At 46.6% G+C, this 18,597-nt stretch overlaps 1 long non-coding RNA gene across 1 annotated transcript; it reads left to right on the top strand.

Annotated features, from left to right (window-relative positions):
* Positions 1 to 10,865: 10,865 nt before the first annotated feature.
* Positions 10,866 to 16,645, top strand: LOC112958541. Its single transcript, XR_003251442.1, has 3 exons — positions 10,866 to 10,945; positions 15,261 to 15,393; positions 16,591 to 16,645. It is a non-coding gene; the product is annotated as an uncharacterized LOC112958541 (long non-coding RNA).
* Positions 16,646 to 18,597: the final 1,952 nt, after the last annotated feature.

Here is an 18,597-nt window from a genome sequence, read left to right as displayed (position 1 = left end):
CTCAAATATTCAGGGAAACCAAACAGAAAAAGAGTCAAGCAACTGGACTGTATCTAGAATAAAAATACAGATAACTTTAAAAGCTTATTGATTTAGTCTTAGTTAGGTTATTAGGTAGCAAAACTGATCTTTGTTTTTGGCATTCCTGTATTCTGAAGAATGAGAATCTGCTGGTGGTCTGGCTAGATCAGTGGGGTGATAGGCTATTCACTGCAGGCAAGTAGGTGCACAAACTTGGTTGGAATGATCCTTGGCTAGCAGAGATTCTGCCTTCCTTTTGGTGGTTTGTATATTAGGAAGAAACCTTGATAGTTAAGAAGACAAGTACAGTAACATTCATCAGGGAAGAGTACATAGCATATAGTGATAGTCATCTGGGGTTAGGACAGAGGCTTATCTGCAAACTGCAAACAGAATTAACTTGGGGTCTCTGCCTGGGTGCGAAAGCTCTGTATAATAGTGGCCACCTTAGCCCCCAGCCCAGCGTGTGGGTAGCTCTCCTCACCCTCTCTCCCCTTCCCCGGCCAGACACCTGCAGTTGAACCCCCAGATCTCTGCAGTTGCTTCCCTCTGTGCCGGCAAGGAAGGACCGCTTTTTCCCTAGGKGAAATGTGGGCTTCTTTCCTGGTTTTCCATGTGCGTGCTGGTGTGTTGCGGGGTGYGCCAAGCGGAACAAGGGGCAGCCTGTCCGGGCACAGCGCCCGGGGCAGCGCGGGCGGCTCAGCAATGCGTGCTGCTCTGCGGAGCACAAGTGCCCAACACAGCACAGGGAGCCGGTGACGTGATGCCACGCCATTCCCCACAAACCCAGAGCAAAGCCAAGGGTAATAAATCTCCTCAGTGAGTGGGATGCTCTGAGGGGAGCTAAGCCCTTTGCTGCCCCCAGGAACAAGGGTGGTGCTTTTCCAATTGCTATGATATTATCCCATAATACAGAAGTCTCATGCTCAGTCTCCAGACAAAGGCATTAACATGAATATATAACTGTGCTCATTCATTTAAGGTGTTGTTTCTAACCTTCTGCCACAACTGCCTAATTTTTCTGTGGCACTGTGAAGGCTGATATTTGCAACAGAAATCTTGTACAGGCCACATAAGGATGCAAATTTAATTACCCGTAGCACTAATAGTATGCTGCCATGACAGCAYTTGTTTGCAAGTTATAAACCCACATTTAATAACTGAGTTGGATTTTGTTTTGTGCTGTGTGTTTTGAATGTTGTAACCAGCAATACCTTTCAGAAATAATCCTGTGCAGGCAGTTGAATTAGCATATAGAGGTATTTAATAACACATGGAAATGTTTTAGTGATTATACATTGAAAATATTAAATATGGCACCCAGAGCCATTGTTTGGGTGGAAGGTGTTAGCATTGTGTAGCAGGAGTCAGAAGATGCTCATTCTGCCTGCCACCCACTGGGGTGAGGTGCCTTTGTGTGTCAGAGCGGTCGTGTAAGGAGGTTTTTTGCTTTGCTTTCCTCTGAACAACAGGTTTTCTGCAGGCTGGAKGATTTCCCAGGCAAAAGAGGCAGGAGTGGAGGCCTGTGTGCTGGTGCTGAGGCAGTGCCCAGGAGTGACCTGTGGTGAGAGGCACTTTCCTCTGCAGGGAGGAGGGCCCAGGTTCTGTGTCTGGCAGCCTCTGATCAAGAAAAAGGCTTGAGGGTGAGGAGAGGGTCACAGCCCTGATTTAATTTTTCCTTTCAGTAGGAAACAAATTTTGACAGTTGGCAGAGACAACCTCGTTTTTAACAAGGAAACAAAACAAACAGCAAATCTTTTTCCTTTTCCTGCATTCCTGTTTATGCTATTCCACCAGCCACTTGCCTTAAATGAGGCTCTACCTTCTAGCCTGTGTGCTGCTGCCAGTGAGATTTTGTGACTCCACCTGGCTGCCATTGCCTTGCAGTGCTTGAGGCCCTCCTAGCCATGTCCCTGGCTCCATAGCTGTGTCCTTAAGGCCCACCAGTGTCAAGAGTGTTTTCCTGAACCGGGACCTTCTCACTGAAGCTGGGGCTGGAGCCAATGTGCACAGCCTGGCTGCAGCTCAAAAAGCAGGTATCGTGTATGCAGAGCTGTCAGTTGAGCATCCAGATGACGAAAACGTTTAGGAAGATGCTGAGGAAGCACATGGAAAGCTGGCTAAGACTTGCTTTGAGATAGTCAAGCAGTGTCTGGAATTTGGAAAACTAATTCATCCTATTAATTCTGTMTTGAATTTCTGAATTTCCCAAAGTTGTCTTTGGGGGATACATCCTGTATCCTACTTCTTGTTGGTCTGACTCCATCTTTTCTGGAGATGACCGCAGGGACTTTGGCTGGTAGTGACTGACACAGTTACATGCAGAACACTTGCTGTGCTTCTGTCTCGGGGGTGGCATGAAGCCCCGGTCAGGCCCTGTGCTCCGGCCCTGAGCATGGTGCGCGGGAGGAGCCGTGATGCATAGAGCCCCTTTGTSTCCCCCTCGTAACATTCAAGTGCATTTCCAGAGATGCCAAGTGCTGCAGAAAGCAAATGGCCCAACTGCAGATAAAGCCTGTGCAATACGTGGTAGAGAGGGTCTGAGCAAGAAAAGGGTCTGCTGTGAGCTAGCGAGCTCCATGCCTTGACTTGGAAGGGAGGATGCTGGGTGCTTGACTGTTTTACAGAAGCAAATGCTGTAGTTCACCAAGTGAAGCTTTATCTCTCTGCTGTAGCTATTGCACAGGTGCCTCATTAACAAGATGAGACTGACCATTTAATACTCAGGTCAGGATAGTGAGAAACCATTTCTATAGTCTTCAGAAAGGGCCTGTTTAACAAACATGGATTGGTGCTGTTTTTCTGCTGTGGCAGCAGATCTGGTATCTCTGCGTCTTTGCAAGCATCAAGTTATGAGTAAGTCTTTCTGGGCTCATTCAAGTTATGCTGCTAAGCGTGATCAGATGTAGGAGTCCCTTTTGGGAGATGTCCTTGTTTTTCCTTTACTGCATTTGGTGAGTATATTTGTGTGTGACGAACACTGCCAGTCCCTACTTCTGCAGCCCTGCTGCAGCTCCCAGGTGGCTGAGCTTTGTTGGACGGCTCCAGGTGCCTTGCAGGTGCTGGGGGAGCGGGTCTGGAGGGAGCATGGGGCTGTGGTCTCTGCTGTGGTCTCTGCCACAAGGATGGTCCCAGCTGCTGCTTTTCTTGCCATTTAAAGGAGACACAGGGGCTTTCCCATCTCTGCAGCTGCCCAGGCAGAGTCTGAGACAGCCTGGAGAGGAGGTACGTGCAGGAGGGGAAAGCTCCTGTCCCACAGCGAGCTGGGAGTGACTGCGATGAGCGAGGAGGAGGAAGGGTCCTGATGCCTGTCTGTCCCTCAGGGCAAGCACAGGATGACCCAGCAGCTTTGGGAGTGGGAGAGGCTGATGCTGTGAGAGCCGAGCCCTGGGAAGGTGCCCGCCCTGGTGGGACCCGCTGTGAGCTGGGGCTGGCTCATGGTGTGGCGGCTGCGCCTGCCGCTTGATCTCGGGCTTCGTCCRTCCCCGGAAGCTGCCCTTTGCCTAGCGTAGCTGGCAGCTTAGTCACAGGCAGGCTGGTGGGAAGAGGAAGTCACTTTGTTTTGAGTGCTTGTTGCCATAGCGCTTCCCCCAAAGTATTTTAGGAAACAAAAATTAGAATCTGAAAAGAATAAAGAGCCAAGTGGGAAGGGCAGAGGCTTAATGTCGTTGGGTTGGGGCTCACTGCTTCTCTTGACTAAACCCTTGAGTCTCTGCAGTCTGTTCTTGAACTGTTTTTGGATATCTGAGCTAGAAATTCCAGCTCGGCTGTGGCAAGCAGCAGGGCCTCGGGGCTACTGTGGGCTGAGTGTTAGTGCAGAGCCTGAGCAGCTGCTACGTTTGTCCCTCTGCCTGGCCCTGCGGTGCAGATGTGCCCTGGAGCTGAGGCCTGCTGCTGAGGCAAGGAGGCCACCTTAGGCCCTAAGTAATTCTGAGTGATGCTCCCATGGCAAGGAAATGGCCTTCCAAGAAATCACTGGCATTATGTACAGGTTCAGTATTTATAGAGAAATGACCCTGGCTTATGTGATGTCAAAGTGAACTGGCTTAACTGGAAGACTGGTCAGCTCCTTCACAGCCACATTGTGCTCCTCTGATGGGGATGTTACTCATGGAAAGGTGCAATCCTGCCTGTTGTTTCTGCTTGTCTGTACAGGCTCTGCATTCCTCATCCTTCAGGAAACCTAAAAGCATGAGGCCAGTGTGATGGGTGCTTTCCTCATCTCTGTGGGTAGAGATTTAAAACACAGCCAAGTAATTTAAGCCTTTACTGTCACTTACCAAAAGTGACATGAGCCCTTGGGATTTCTAGTGAGCTGTAGGTCTTCTAGCTCTTCTCACAATCTTGAACCTTTAAGTTATCGGTCACTTTGGGGAATTGTTCCTGTTTCAGACTAATTCTATTGAGGGTTGCTGAGGAATGATACTTTTGTTCTTGCAGTTTTTCATGATGGAGCAAAATGACACAGCCATGACTGATGATCCTGAGGCCATATGTAAACTTAATACAAAGGAGCAACTTGTGGCAGGTGAGTTGGTGTGCAACRTTTGAGATTGTGCCAGGGCAGCGGGTGTGCTCCCTGTCCTGTCCATCAAGAGTTGCATGTGTTTTGTTCCACACTGTTAGCAGCAAGGAATGCATAAGGTTCATTTTCTGCTACTGTAAGCACAAGYAAGTGTTTTTCTGTGTTGTATGAAACTATCTACAGACCTTCCATGGACTAGTAACTTGGGGTGGAGTCTTTTCTGCCTGCTCCCTCCCTCTTTCCTGCCTAACCCAGCTGCTGGCCAGGGGAACCCCAAGAGCAAGTCCTGCTCTAAGACCACAGTGGATAGTTTCTAACAAAAAYACATTCGCTGCTTTTTCCCTTTTCACTGCATGTTCGCTACAAAGCTGGGCTGTCACRTAGGAAAGGAAGCCATTCTTTCCAGGATTCACAGACTTCAGAGAAACAGTAAACTCAAGACCAGAATAGCATGCTCTGAGTCATCTCCTGCATGCAGGTTGTRATGCAGTGCATCTCCCTCGCTAGAAGTGGGCAAAGAGCAGCACTGCTCCTCGGCAGCTGGCGAGAAGGGATGGGAGGATGAGCCGCTTCTGCCTGGGAYGGGCTCGGCAGGAACGCGGACTGGCACCAATGGCATGCCGGACTGCAGCTCCACGAAGGGCTTTTCCCTCTCATGTCTTGGAGGGAGGGTGCAGGAGGTGTAAGGAAATAAATTAGAAGTGTATGAAGAACTTGGGGTATGTGTAACAGTGCAAAGGTAAGAGATAAAGAGCAGGAAGCAGCTTGCAATTTTTTAGGAGCAAAGGTGCTTTGGAGATTCTTGGTTGAGTTTTACACAGATCTTGTCCTTTATTTTTCCTCCTGTCCTTGAGGAACACAGCAGCGTGGGGCAAATATCTCTAGTGGTAATAATGCTAGCTGAGGTGTGAAATAAGCAAAGTGATGGTTTGCTCCTTAATATTTTCTTTTAGCCTGCAGTTGGCTCGGATGTCCTGCTGCACGGCTGTGGTCTTGTGCCACAGCACGTTCATTGCAGCAAGWATTTGCATTCTTCTCCTCCACATCCCCCACTTGCACTCCTAGCAGAAGCTAATTTAGGAAATTGTGAAACCCTGTGTGAAATCCTCTTGTGTAACGCTGCCAGAACAGCGATAGCAACAGCATCTCAAGTGAACTCCAGATTATACATGAATATCCGTATCTGGTTTTAAGGACATGTAGCTAGTGGGAAGGTGTCTGGGCTGGCCTTAAATGACTCTGTGTGGCTGAGAGAGGACTGGATCATGCAGTGGATATCCATCCCTGGCACTTGGACACCACACACGGTGGCTTTGAACTGGTGCTGTTGGTTCCCTGTCAGGGAGCAATGGGGTGGGATGGGGGTGGCACCTGCACAGGCCTTTGCCCACCCTATGCTTTGCTGCAGGGCTGGAACCTGGGAATGAAAACAAATCCTGCAAGCGCTGGAATTGCAGATTCAAGGAGTGTTGTCTTCTATTGCATGGGCTAATGTRATTTGGGACCTGGTGCTGACAGTTCATTTAAGGAGCAGCTGAGGATTTTTGGCCCAAATCCCAGGCTTTTGATACTGCCACCAGTGCTCAGTTGGCAGTGCCGCGATGGGGAGGGCAGCAAGCACCTTAATTGCCAAGGCTGCAGGGCCAGGGGGCCAACTGAATGTGTTCTTCCATGTTCACCACGCGTGGTTCAGCTGCAGAATGCTTGAGCGCTCCGGGGTGTCCCGGGGCATCCGTGGTGCAGGCAAGGGGGCTCTGCCAGGTTGCTGCGGTTCTCCTGGAGTGGGAGCGAAGGTGTTTGCACCCCATTCCCACAGAGGATAGGTTCCCCAGGAGTGCTTTTTTTGGATTTCAATTTACAGCACATTTTCTCTTTTTTACACTTCCTTTTCTCGTATGGGCCTCTCTGGTTGTGTAAGGTGATACTTGCTGCAGGGTTACGGCCAGGTGATTCTTTGGAGTGGCTGCTTCTAGGAAGTGGCTAGTTACCTGCCCTGTGATGCCTACATCTTGTCTATGTATGAGCCCCAGTGGAAATCATTAACAGCTAGTTAGTTCAAGGCTGAATTGTCACCTTAAGTGCCTGCTGTTCTGTGAGACTGTCTGTGAGACTGAAGAATTCTACACTACACTAACTTCATTTGAGACTGTAAAAACTTATTTATTGTCTTCTAGGCACTGTACTGCAAAGGTAGTTTCACTAAATCTAGCCAGGACATGGTTGGGATGTACCTTGTGGGTAGAGTCTGGGAGATGATCCTTTTTCCCAGCTTGTAATGTGGAACCACAAGTGAAGGAAGATGCTCTCAGCCTGTGGGACTCTGTCACTTCCTCTTTTTACGGACAAAAGCCAGACTAGTTGGTGAGTCTCATTCCTGCTGTCTTGTTCTGTGGTTCAAGGGAAAGAATATCTTATTTGCCAAAGGGCTTGCATCATATTCAGGTGGAACTGAGTTCCCAGGAGATTCTTCAGTTGTATTTGCTGTTTATTCCCAGTTGGGAATTGCGTTTCTCAGGCAGTCTACTGAGATTCACGTGCTGTGAAGCCAGTGCTGTAACAAAATGCTGTGCCTGGTTCATGGTTCATCCATGTACACATGGTAAATTTAATACTTTCAAGATGCCTCGTACCTACCTGTTGTCTTCCCAGGGATGGAGATTATTTGCCTCATTCAAAATTAGAAGGTAGGTTGAGCCCAAATCTGGAATAAGAATCAAGGCAAATGCAGGAGTCATGTTTTATTTTTCCTTTATTCCAAGGCAATGCCATGTATCCTCCAAAATCTTAACAGCAAAGGCACCAGCTACAAGAAGACTTGATGCTTTTCTCTGAGACAACATTACAGGTTTCTGTGATTCTTCATCAGAGTTTTCCAGGTCAGTTTCAGATCCTGGTCACTTCTGGCCACACACCCTGGGCCAGTCATGTTCTTGAGCTCAAATGCTGGAATAAGCAATTCCTTTCTAGCTTGCCTCTGAAATGCAGCCAAGCAGACTCTCTGGTTAGACCAACTTTCTTCTCCAGCTGATTAAATGTCAGAGTGTAAATGGGCAGGAGCCCTGCTGGCTGCCAGCCCAGCCTGTAGAGCAGGCTCTGTAGTAGAGGTGCATCAGCCCTGCAGGCTGTAGCAGAGCGTGGGCTGAACTGACCCGCCGCTTGGATGGGCCAGCGGCACCCGTGACGCTGCGGCCGCCTCGCTGGAGAGGAGCTGGCAGCAGCCTCTGCCCGCCATGCCCGTGTCCTGCTGCTCGCCGCAGAGAGCAGCGCAAGCCACCTGCTCCAGCAGACCTTCCTCTCCTTCCCTACCTCAGATACTGTCCAGGTTTCCCCTTTGCTTGGGGAGGAGTGAGTGATGCTAATGCTGCCTYTATTGTCCCTTAGTGCATTGCTGAACCTGCAGAGCCAAGCTTGGAAAAAGACCTAGCAGAAAGGCTTTGTTTCCTTTTTTTTTTTTCCTTTTTTTCTTTTTTTTTTTTTTAAGGGATATGTTTTGTGTTTTGTCAACAGTCAAACTTTTTGGGGGGTTAGAAGTAATTGCTAGCCTTTTAAACTACAAGCTTACATAGATCTTAAAACATTGAATGCAAGATAGAGCTTCATGTGACTTCTGAAATTAAAAAAAAAAAAAAAAAAAAAAAAAGAAAAAAAAGGTTAGAGACTAGAGCTATGGGAGGAAGACACCAGCTGCAGAAACACTTGTTTTTCTGTTCTTGTGGTTACTCTTCAGGGTTAGGCAATGCTTCATTTCCCAGCATTACTGCTCAACAGCCCTCCTTTGAGAAGTGTCAACATACGCAAATACACGCTTGAGGAATTGCTACAGCAGTATATCAGAGTTGCTTTTCTTACTAAGTTCAGCCTCTTGTGTGGTGTGGAGGTTAGAAAGCCTCCTAAAGCAGCCCTTTCACACAAGAGGTGTGAGTCCTGCGGGTAGCTGTGCGTTGGGTCCAAGTGTGCACTGCGCTCCCTTGGCCCGTAAGTGCCCTGCTGCGATGCTGCTCTGAGACTAAGGGTTTGTAGTGAATAACTTTCATAGTCTCAAACCCAGCGAGGCTTCAGGCAGCTCTGCCTTCTCTCAAAAACCCCATGGGGAGAGGGAAGCGGGTATCCCTGCAGAACAAAAGCATATCTTGTTCTAAATACTTTAATTTGAAGGCTATCAGACTTGCTTGCGTAAAGGCAGCCTTGAACTCATATCTACTTCTTTCAGGGGCCACCACGCCCCGCTCAGTGTAATGCATGTGACTCTCATCATTTCCCACTGTGTTTCTATTGACTTTTCATTCACTTGGTCTAGTCCAAGTTTTATCTTTCCTGGTAAAGTCTTGGCCCAGTTTTGCATACTGGCTAAATCCATGTTGACTTCAATGGGGCAAGATTCTCATGGGTTGTTTTCAAAGCCCTCTGTGGAGCTCTTGCAGCCAGGCCCAGGGACGTCTTCCTGTATCTTTGCCTCCTGGATTCCTCATCTATTTTTAAGTCTTATGCTCTTTGCTGTGTCTATTTTAACTTTGTTGCTGCACTGTTTAACCCCTGTGGGACATACAGTTTGTGGGAAAGAAGCTGAATATTACAAAAAATAAGTTGGTTGGATTACATGCGTCTGCAAGGGTTTCACCACACGGGACATGCAGAAACCCTCATGGGGTTCTCACTGGGCATCCTGACCTAAATAAGTGAAATTCAGTGCTGGTGGGTGTCCTGCTGTGTGCCTCTGTGCCTGGCTGGCTGGAGCCTGAGCACGCACTGGGATTCAGTGTCTCCCTCTCAGCACGGCTGCTGGTTGGGGCTTGTTGGAGCGGGTTCTTCACTGCAGCTTCTTCATCAGTTGTATCAGTCTGTGTTGAGCCTCCGTGCAGCATGAGAGCAAATCACTTTCAGGCCTCGGATCCTGTAACGGTGCCTTGTGCAGCAGGTCTCCTAGGGGTGTCTGATCATGCTTGAAGTCCTGTTGTGTTTCACCTCACTTTACTTCATGCCGAAGCCCAGGCAAGGTTGGTARTACAACAGAGATGGTGTTAACACGACTGGGGTCTGGCTTTTGAGCGCAAGACTAGAAACAAAAAGTTGCAAGGAAAACAAAGCAATCCAATTCTATTTTTAACTTAGCAACTAGATATCTCTCTAGTGGCTTACCCTGCTACATTGAGTCCAAWAGACGTTTCCCATCTGTGGGGGTTGGGAATTAGTTTTCGTGGCAGAAATGTCTTCCAAGTAATTTCTCCAAATGACCTCTCACCCTTTCTTGAGTTGAGATTTTAGGGTACCATCACAAACCTTGCTGCTGATAGAAGATTTCCTATGCTGCAAATGGTGATTTTCTCTTAGCCTGTATCTCTTCAGCCAGGGAGTATGTGAGCGTTAAGTATTACTGACAGCACTGCCTGGAACCTGAGCGCTGGGGACGCCTAAAGACCAATTCCCCAGTATTTTTGTTTCATTTGCCAGCTGGCTGCTGTATCCATCTTGAAATGTTTGTTTGAATTATTCAAACATACATGTGAAATAATATGTGGAAATGGTTTAATCTAATTCTGTTGAATTTATGATTGCCAACATATTTATCTGTTTTCTGCTGACGCTAAACACAGCCCAATGTTAGCACAGGGGTAGGTTTGTTCATATATTACTCTGCCCAGGTATTTCCATAAGGAAAGCTGTTTTGATTCCAGCTTGTAGCTGTTGGAGGCTGGACTCCGTGGGACAGAACTGCAGGCACTGTGAGCAGCTGATCTGCAGTGTCGCTTTTGGCTTCTCTCTCGGGCTTCAGGAAAAGCAGCCAACCTTTCTGTGCAAACTGAAAGCTCTGGTGGGATTGTCAGAATGGGAATAAAATTGCAGCTTTGGTTTTGGACCTCCAGTTTCTATTTTAAATGATCTTGATGCTGGAAGGCTGTCAGAGTGCCTTGGTTCAAAGGTGAAGGTATTGCAAGTTGCCAAACTCTTCTATTTAACAGTGTGTTCTTCACAGCACAGCACATGCAAAAACCCTCCTTAGATTAGATCATGGGTGATGCTTTCAGAAAGCTAAAAACTATTTCTGTCTTAAGAAACAGTTGTTTAAAAAAGTCTAATGGTTTCCAGTCTCATTTCTGCTCATCTTTTGCCCACTTTATTTATTATGTCCCTTGTTTTAATGGGCCATTTCGTGGATTCTAAGCACCATAGAAGAGCGGACCTGCCACGTGCATCCTTCTGAGTAAGGTGGTGGATTTTAAGTGGGAAGACCATATATTTCATAGTTAGCCTTTGGCAATTTTTGTCAACTGCTTCAAAACTGTTTATTAATTAACGTCCTTTTATTTTAGGTGYACAATTGGAATCTCAGGTCAAGCTCAGCGCTTGCATTTCTTTCCACTGGACTTCAGGAGCTGCCTGGAATAAAATTGTGCACCTGAGGTTTGGCATTCCCAAAACAACAAATCTGAAGAGGGCTGTGGGAGATGGGAGGCCTCTCTTACCCCACCCCAGAGTCACAACCAAARGCAGGAGGGTGAAGCCTCCATCTCTAACCCTGCTGCTGTGCAATGCTCTGCTGCATTCTGTTTGTGGGTGCAGGCACTGCCTGCTGTCCTGCTGTCCTAGTACTGCAACCCTCCGCTTGTCCCACTCTGCCTCATGTTCTCCATGTCCTGGCACGCTGTAACACTGTTACTTTCCTTCCCTTTTAAGGGCGCTTTTCCCTTCTTCCTTTTATCTTTCCCCATTCACTTACAGACAACTGAATGTTTAGTAGGTAAAATTTAGCCTCCCAGATTTGAGGGCCCTTTTTCTTCCTCCTCAGTTTGCTTAGTCTAAGTCACTTTGTTTTGCTCTGGACTTCCTGTCTCAGTAGTTTGCCTATTCACTTTTGTGTTCACCATGAATGTGTAATTCATCTGCCTCTAGCTTTTCCCGTTGTGGGCTCTGGTGTGTTGTTGTGAGCATGCATGGCAGCGATCAAGCTGTGCTGATGCATCTGCAAAGTATGTACACAACTTGCAAAATGAAAGGATCCCTTTAATTGAATTAGATGTTCCTCTGAAGCATCTTGATGGAGACAAGGGTAATCTGTGGCTGGATAGAATAACAACATAACCTTTATGGCATATGTTTTCACGCTTTGCACAATAGTGTGTCTTGCTGAAATGTTGTTTGTTGCTTGGCAGAGAGCGCTGTGAAAGAATGTTGGCCAGAAGAGGCCACTTCTAACGAGCACTAGCAGAACAACAGCTCAGATGCTCTCAAATGAGATGTACGTGGCCCCAACAGGCAGTATTAACTCTCTTGCCGTTGGCAGAGGCTGCGGTTGCTGATGCCTGTGTCTCTGCCCTAAGGAGAAGGTATCTGTTCCATTCATGAGCCAGGGATGGAGCCTGCTGGCTCCATGGATAAGCCTCTGTGGAGGACAAAATGAGAAATAAGGGCTGTGCTTGAGGCCGTGTGGCTAAATGTGCCATAGCTGTTCGGAATTGTGTGGTGGAAGCAGATGTAAAAATGTGCCCTTGGTTGTCAGCGTGTTCTAGCAATTGTGCATTTGCTTCTGTAAATGTGACTCCAAAGTCACTTGTACTGAAGCTGGGTGAAGAGTTTAACCTGCAGGAAGGGGGAATTAGCGTGTGAGCCAGCCAGCCAGGATGGGGAGGTAGTGTCCATGGGCATATGCTGCAGCGCCTTAGTGTTGTTAAGGGCAGTGTCTAGTGAAGGGTCTGGTCTGTCTGCTGGACCACGTAAGGTAAGAAAGAAAATAACGTGAGGCATTCCTGGCACTGACGGGAGTTCAGGGCAGTGGCTTTATAGATCTGGCTTTATAGATTTGGCCTTAGCAGATCCTAGGAGGCTTCTGAAGGCTTTGGGGGCCATTGCGTGGGTTATTGTAGGCCTCGATCATAGYGAGGGTCCGAAGGGAGAATGGCGAGCTCTTCCCGGAGCCCTCGGGGATGGCCTCTCCATCAGGCCATCTCTCTTGGCAACACTGGTGGAGAAGGGATCAAATCACAGAGTTCGGCATGTTTCTTGTCCCTCAGGTACCTCTTCATCCCTAGCATCAGGAAACGCGGATGAGGCCGTGCACTGCAAGGCCCTATGTGCTGGTGGCGCCGTCCYACCCACTGTGGCCTCACAGCCACCCCAGCTGCCCCCTCCAGCAAAAAGCCAAGAAAGAGACATTCCTGTGGAAGGATGGAAACCTAGGGGGAGGAAGGGCACAGCGTGGCCCCACAAGCCCCGGTGGAGGCARACCAAGGTGTGAGGAGGGCCCCTCGGAGGGGCTGGGCCCTTCGGGGCGCCATGGCGGGAGCGCGCGGCGTTGCCCCTTTAAGCGGGCGCTGCCCGTTTAAGCGCGCGCCGCCGTGTCCTCGGCTGCCCCGCGCCGCMGCCGCGCTATTAATAGCGGGGAGGGCGGGGCGTCCTTCCCCCCCCACAGCCTCTCCCCGCGCGCGTCCAACCGCCGTAACCGCCATAACCGCCGCCGGGGCAGCCCYCGCGCGGGGCGGGGCGCGCCCCGGGCAGGGCCCCGGCCCGTGTCCGGCCCCGCTCCCCGCTGGGGAGCCGCGAGGCGGGGGGCAAGGGCGGCGCGTGTGTGGCGCGCGCAGCCGCCCCCGCGCGCTGGCGGAGCAGCGAGGGCCCTTGTGAGCGGGCGGCCTCCCCGGCCCTGCGGGAGCAGAGCCCTCTGCTTGGGTGTCCTGCCGAACCCTGCCGGGAAGAGGCGTCGCGGGGCAAGGGAACGTGCGACTCCCCTTTCCCGTTCCTTGCTTCACAAGCGTGCCAAACAATGCGCGATACCAGTTGTAAAAATGCCCTTCTGTATTTGAATTCCTATTCTATTGAAATGTGGCAACAGCCCCCCCTCTCCAGTTATCTGCATATTGTCCTTTACTAAAGAAAGAAAGAAAAGGAAAATTAGTGAACCGTATCTTTAAAGGAAACGGTGGGGGAAGGCAGTAGCCAAATTTGCCGCTTTTAATTCAACATCTTTTCTCCTACAACCTCCGCCTGAGGAGCAAGCAGGTAGGGTTGCTCGCCTGGCACAGAACAGTTTGCATCCTGCTCCACCCCGAGCGTGACTGCTCACGGTGCCACCCAAACGCCCCTGGCACCAGCCGTATCTCGCAGATCAGCAACCGCCTGAGTGTGACGTACATTGAAAATAATACTGCTTGTGCCAGCAAAGCTGCGTTACTGCGAATGAATGTGAGTCACAGACTTTGAGAGAGTTGGGAGTGTCTCTCAGATGCATTCATCTTGTAGCTTTATTGGGTATTACAGGTTTTGCTTGCTTTTTAGGAGAAACTCCGTGTCCAGCCCCCACCCCCATTTAGCATCATCTCCCTGTTCATTTCGTATATTGCAAATCAGTACGTGACAGAGCTTACCTTCGGGGTGGAGGGGCAAATGTGGGGTGAAGAGAGCAGAAGTAATCTCTTAAGCACAGCAACGCCCTCAGCACTTTAAACCACAGCATTAGAACAGAAGTCTCAAGTGTGCATTAGTAATGCTTTTGCCCTTTGCTCTTTGGAGGGCTGACTTGCTCTACAAATACTTTATGAACCCCCTCGAGACTGTGGCACCATGTTATTCTTCAGAAGTGTCCTCTAGTAAATGCTCGCTGCCTTACAGCATAGGCTTTTGTCACAGTGTGTTAAATAGTCATAGACAAATGAGATCTGGTGACAGGATTTGTTCTTATAAATAAAGGTTGCGAAAGCCCTGCCAAAAGAAGAAGAAAAAACCCACAAAGCACACAATTCTGAGACTAGATGAAGAGATCAAGGTTCTTTGGAAATTGTAAGAGACTTCAGCGTGTCCCATACATTCTTAAATGCATAGACAAAATGAGGAAGTCATTAAAGAGTAGCCTTTTTGTGTATGCGTGTTCTGAAGTGTCATCCTTTCTTTGAATAGCTACCAAATTGAACACAGCTGAGCAGAGTAAAGTTTCTGGTTGTGCTACCACAGACCTTTTTTTGCTCTGCCATGTCAGTCACTGCACTGACGCTAGTCATCTYGGCAAGTTGCCAGAGAGGATTTCTCTGTTGGTTTGTTGTGAAACGTGGGGAACTTTGATCCAGAGTTTATGTTCTGTCAGGAATACAAATAAAGATACATTTGTGAGTGGGGAAAAAAAGAGCTTAATTGCATAGTTCATGTCCTGTAACAAACAGAATAGCTATAATACAGGAGGGATTGATCTGCCAGATATTTTGCCTTTGGGTTCAGCACAATGAYGGCAACTTCATCTTAGTCTCCCTAGAAGTCATTTGATTGGAGGTGACTAAAGAGAGCTTCCGTTCTCCCTTGCCTTGTGCTCACCRTTTTAAGTGAGTCCTTTAGGTGTTACCCTTCTGCAGGTGCTCCAGTATAAGGGAGGTTTGAGATACTCTTTGCTGTTGCTGTCTTAGCCAGAACTTTCTCACAGAGTCATAAGCAGAACCAAAATTTTGGCCTTCTATAGACTTGATTGCTGACTCCTGATGATGTCAAAAATTCTCATGGAGACTCGTTGTTAGTATGAGCAACTCTTCATGAATCATTGCTCAAAGCATTCATCATGCCAAAACAGTGAAGTGCTCAGCAGCTAACAGAGGAAAACAGTTTGTAATTAATTCAGTTACTCTAATCTTTGGTACTGCCTGTACTTACTTTCAGTAAACTTAAGGTGCCTGTTTTTTGTCCTTGAACTCATTTTAGCTTTTGACATATTTCACTTTATGATTTTGTTTTGCATACTATGAAGAACAGCTTGGATGCCCTGTATACAAATTCCACAGCTCGTACAGTAGACAAACGAAGGACATGATTGTTCAAACCTTTCTGTGTAGCAGTGATCTTTACCAGGTGGTCCCACAGACCTTGGTGGGATTACACAGGTGAGTGCATTTGTGTAGATCAGACCTTAAATGTGTAGTTCACTTCAACACATTACAAAGTAAATACCTGATTTGAGGCTTACAATCTCCAGGCTTTAAGACTGCAGTATTTCTTTAGAGTCTTACAAACAAATAATCCAATTAAAAAAGCTTATAGAGAAGATTACAGTTMAGAGAAAATTATAAAAGGCCAGAGTTTCTGTGCTAAGGGTAAAACAAACCAAACCCTTTTGWTTTTAATCACATTCTAGCTACAGATCTGGCCCAGACTCTTTCTTAACAGGTTTTAGTATCACAGAAGAAAGAGGAGGAGGGCTGGATATTAATAGTGTCCCTCAGAATTTAGCCTGTCTTGCATAGGAGAGAGGGAGTAGATAGCAAATCCTTTTATAAAMCTTTTTAACCTATTGCACAAATTTGGAAAGATTGAGTTTATACTGCATTTTGCTTTTAGTTTTAGTATAGCTGGAAAAAGAATTGGATTAAGAAACCTTTGGAACAAAGGTTTTATAGCCATGTAATCTTGCCTTGACTAGAAATATGCCATCTAATTTGTGGGTTAATTTATTCTCTGCCAGTATGCTTAARTTCAGTGAATGTTACATTTATTTAAATATCAATGAGAAACTAATAGAAYGTGTGAAGTTAACAGATGTGTCTGACATTTGATGTATTGAGCACAGCAGCTGTAAGGCATGGTGAGGTTAGGCATAAATGTGAGTGGTAACAAAGTTCCTTTTTGGGCGCTTGGTGAAATTTTTGATATTAATTTAGGTCCACTTGTGTGATCTATAAGCCCTTCTCTCACTTTTGTGAATATACATCAGGAGGAATTTGTTTTAAAATGAGGACTTGTACTCTTGTTATAAGGGTCTGATTCAGAGTAGCATAACACTTTTGTCGTTTTGAGTGGGTAGTCAACAAGTAATCAGGTAATGAACAAGTGGAGAATCAAGCTTGCACATTGTAGCAAAAGGAATTTCCTAGGTGTCAGTTTYTATAGTGTGAGGTTGTCACGAAGTAATAAAATAAATGGCTTTTTAAATAAAAAGACTGCCCAGGAAAAGCTGTTCTGTTGCAACCTCTAAGGAAAGTAAATAGTTGATAAAAGTGAATGTTTTCATTAAAACAAGTTTAGCTCAGCCACTTGTATGTTCAGAACTCTATAGAAACAAATAATCTCTCATTTATTTTTAGGAACTGGTTGGAAATGCTGCCAAACAGAACCTGGGTAACTTCTGTGAACACAGAAGAGTCACCACCACTGCCTCTTCTATTGAAGCAAGTTGCTTTTGTCCATTCTTTGTTGAGGAGATTAGCAGGCTGTCCCAATAATTGTGGTCAGATTTACTTAACTATTTAAATAGTAACTTTCCAGATAAATGTATAAATGTAGTCTTATTTGTGTTTGGAAGCCAGTCTCTGGAAGTAACTAAGGCATTGTTCTCTTGAATTAGGCAGTATCAGATCCAGGGAGTCGTATGTGTCTTTAGGCTCACTGAAGTTTTTCCTGCAGGGGGAAAAAATACGTACATATATATATGTGTGTGTGTGTGTGTGTATTTATTTTTTCCTACTCAGACCGAGCGGACATGTTCAGAATAAAATAACTTTCTCTTCCTGATGTTTCCCAGCAGTACAGCAGCAGCTACAATACGTATGTAGAGGATAGATTATTTTTAGTCCAGTTTCCTAAATCAGTGAGACTAAATGAAGCTGCTGTTTGTCTGCTGTGGATTCTCTTGGCTAATTTTGGCTAGCTGTAACAACAAGGCAGTGTCTGAAAATAGGTTAGGTAGGATGGGACAGACTGAGGAACTGCTTGAGCAGGAAGCTGTAGTATGAGCTTATGAATTATTAGCAGGCAGTGAAACCATGAGATACAAATTCATGGAAAACTGACTTTAGAGCTTGTACTCATGGAATTACATGATTGCTTAGATGTGACTTGACAGCAGTTATCTAGAGCAAAGTGTTCCCTTGAAAAGCTCAGTGCTGCGTAGCTAGGAAGTTCTTCTGCCACAGAAAGTAGAGATTTTCTTTTGTAATTCGAAGTGCACTTGAGCAATTTCTAGAAAAGCAGCCTTTTGCATTTATRAGTTCAAATTCCAACTTGGCTGTTGGCCTAATTGTCTCAGCGAGTCCAATAGAAACTGCAGTTAGTGAGTAGCAACTCACTCTGTTAGTGATAAGTCACCTTGTGCAGCACTCAGTCTTGTCAGCTGARCAGTATTTGTAGTCATTGAAGAATTCCCAACAAGGGAATCCTCCTGTGGGGTCTTCAAGAACATATTTTTTTTGCAGAATCTATAAGGAGTTGGGTTATGTAGAGCCTATGTAGAACCCGGCTTTGTACTGTAGAAATCCTTTCTATGTGTGATGCATATGGGAATTACTTTCTAGTCTCTGAGTTTTAACAGTAATTTGTAAGACAGCACCTGCGGCCCCAATGAGTGTGTTCAGGATGCGATTCCCTGCTTGTCACATGACAGCCTCACTGTCCCTCGGCTCCCTGTGGAGTTTGTAAAGCCCTCCACAGGTCGGCTTTGCACATGTTTGTGTTTCTTTTTCCTGGAAATTCAGGTAATGTTTAGTGAGGTTTCCAGAATGCAGATCTTTCTCATCTCTAGCAAAGCAAATGGGAGTTAGGTGCACAGTGACATTTTCTCAAGTACTGTCTGCATCATAAGACATGTGCAGCTCTAGCTCTCCATTTATACTTCTCTGGGAAGTTTGCCACAGACTTTAGTGGGAATGGGTTCTAAAAATGGCTAGTAATTGGCACCTGACTTTATCATACAACATGATTTTGTGATTTAATGCATATTTGCCTACAATGAGTAGCCTGTATAGTTTTTATATTGTTATTAGGGAATATATTTGCATTGTTCTGGTATCAACTGTGGAATAATCTATTCTGAGGGGATGTTTGTCCCCTTTCTAGGCCTCCTTTTCTCTCCAGTGTTCAGATTATCTTTTCTAGGAAAACACTGTAGGAAAAATCCACCCCTGTCTTCTCTATCTTCCATTCCTGGAAAGAGTATTCTACTGTTTCTGAAAGTACCACAATTACAACCACGATCAACAGTACAACAGATGAAAAATGAAAAAGTAAAGCAGTCATCAGTAAAATGAATATTAATAGTTGTGTTTCAGGCCCCAAACCTCAAGTTTAGAGCTCTCCTTGGCCTCAGGCTGTCCCGC

This window comes from Nothoprocta perdicaria, unplaced genomic scaffold (assembly GCF_003342845.1).
Source record: "Nothoprocta perdicaria isolate Ctin4 unplaced genomic scaffold, notPer1 scaffold_113, whole genome shotgun sequence".
In the NCBI taxonomy this organism is placed as follows: Eukaryota; Metazoa; Chordata; class Aves; order Tinamiformes; family Tinamidae; genus Nothoprocta; species Nothoprocta perdicaria.
This window is presented reverse-complemented; position numbering and strand designations above follow the sequence as displayed.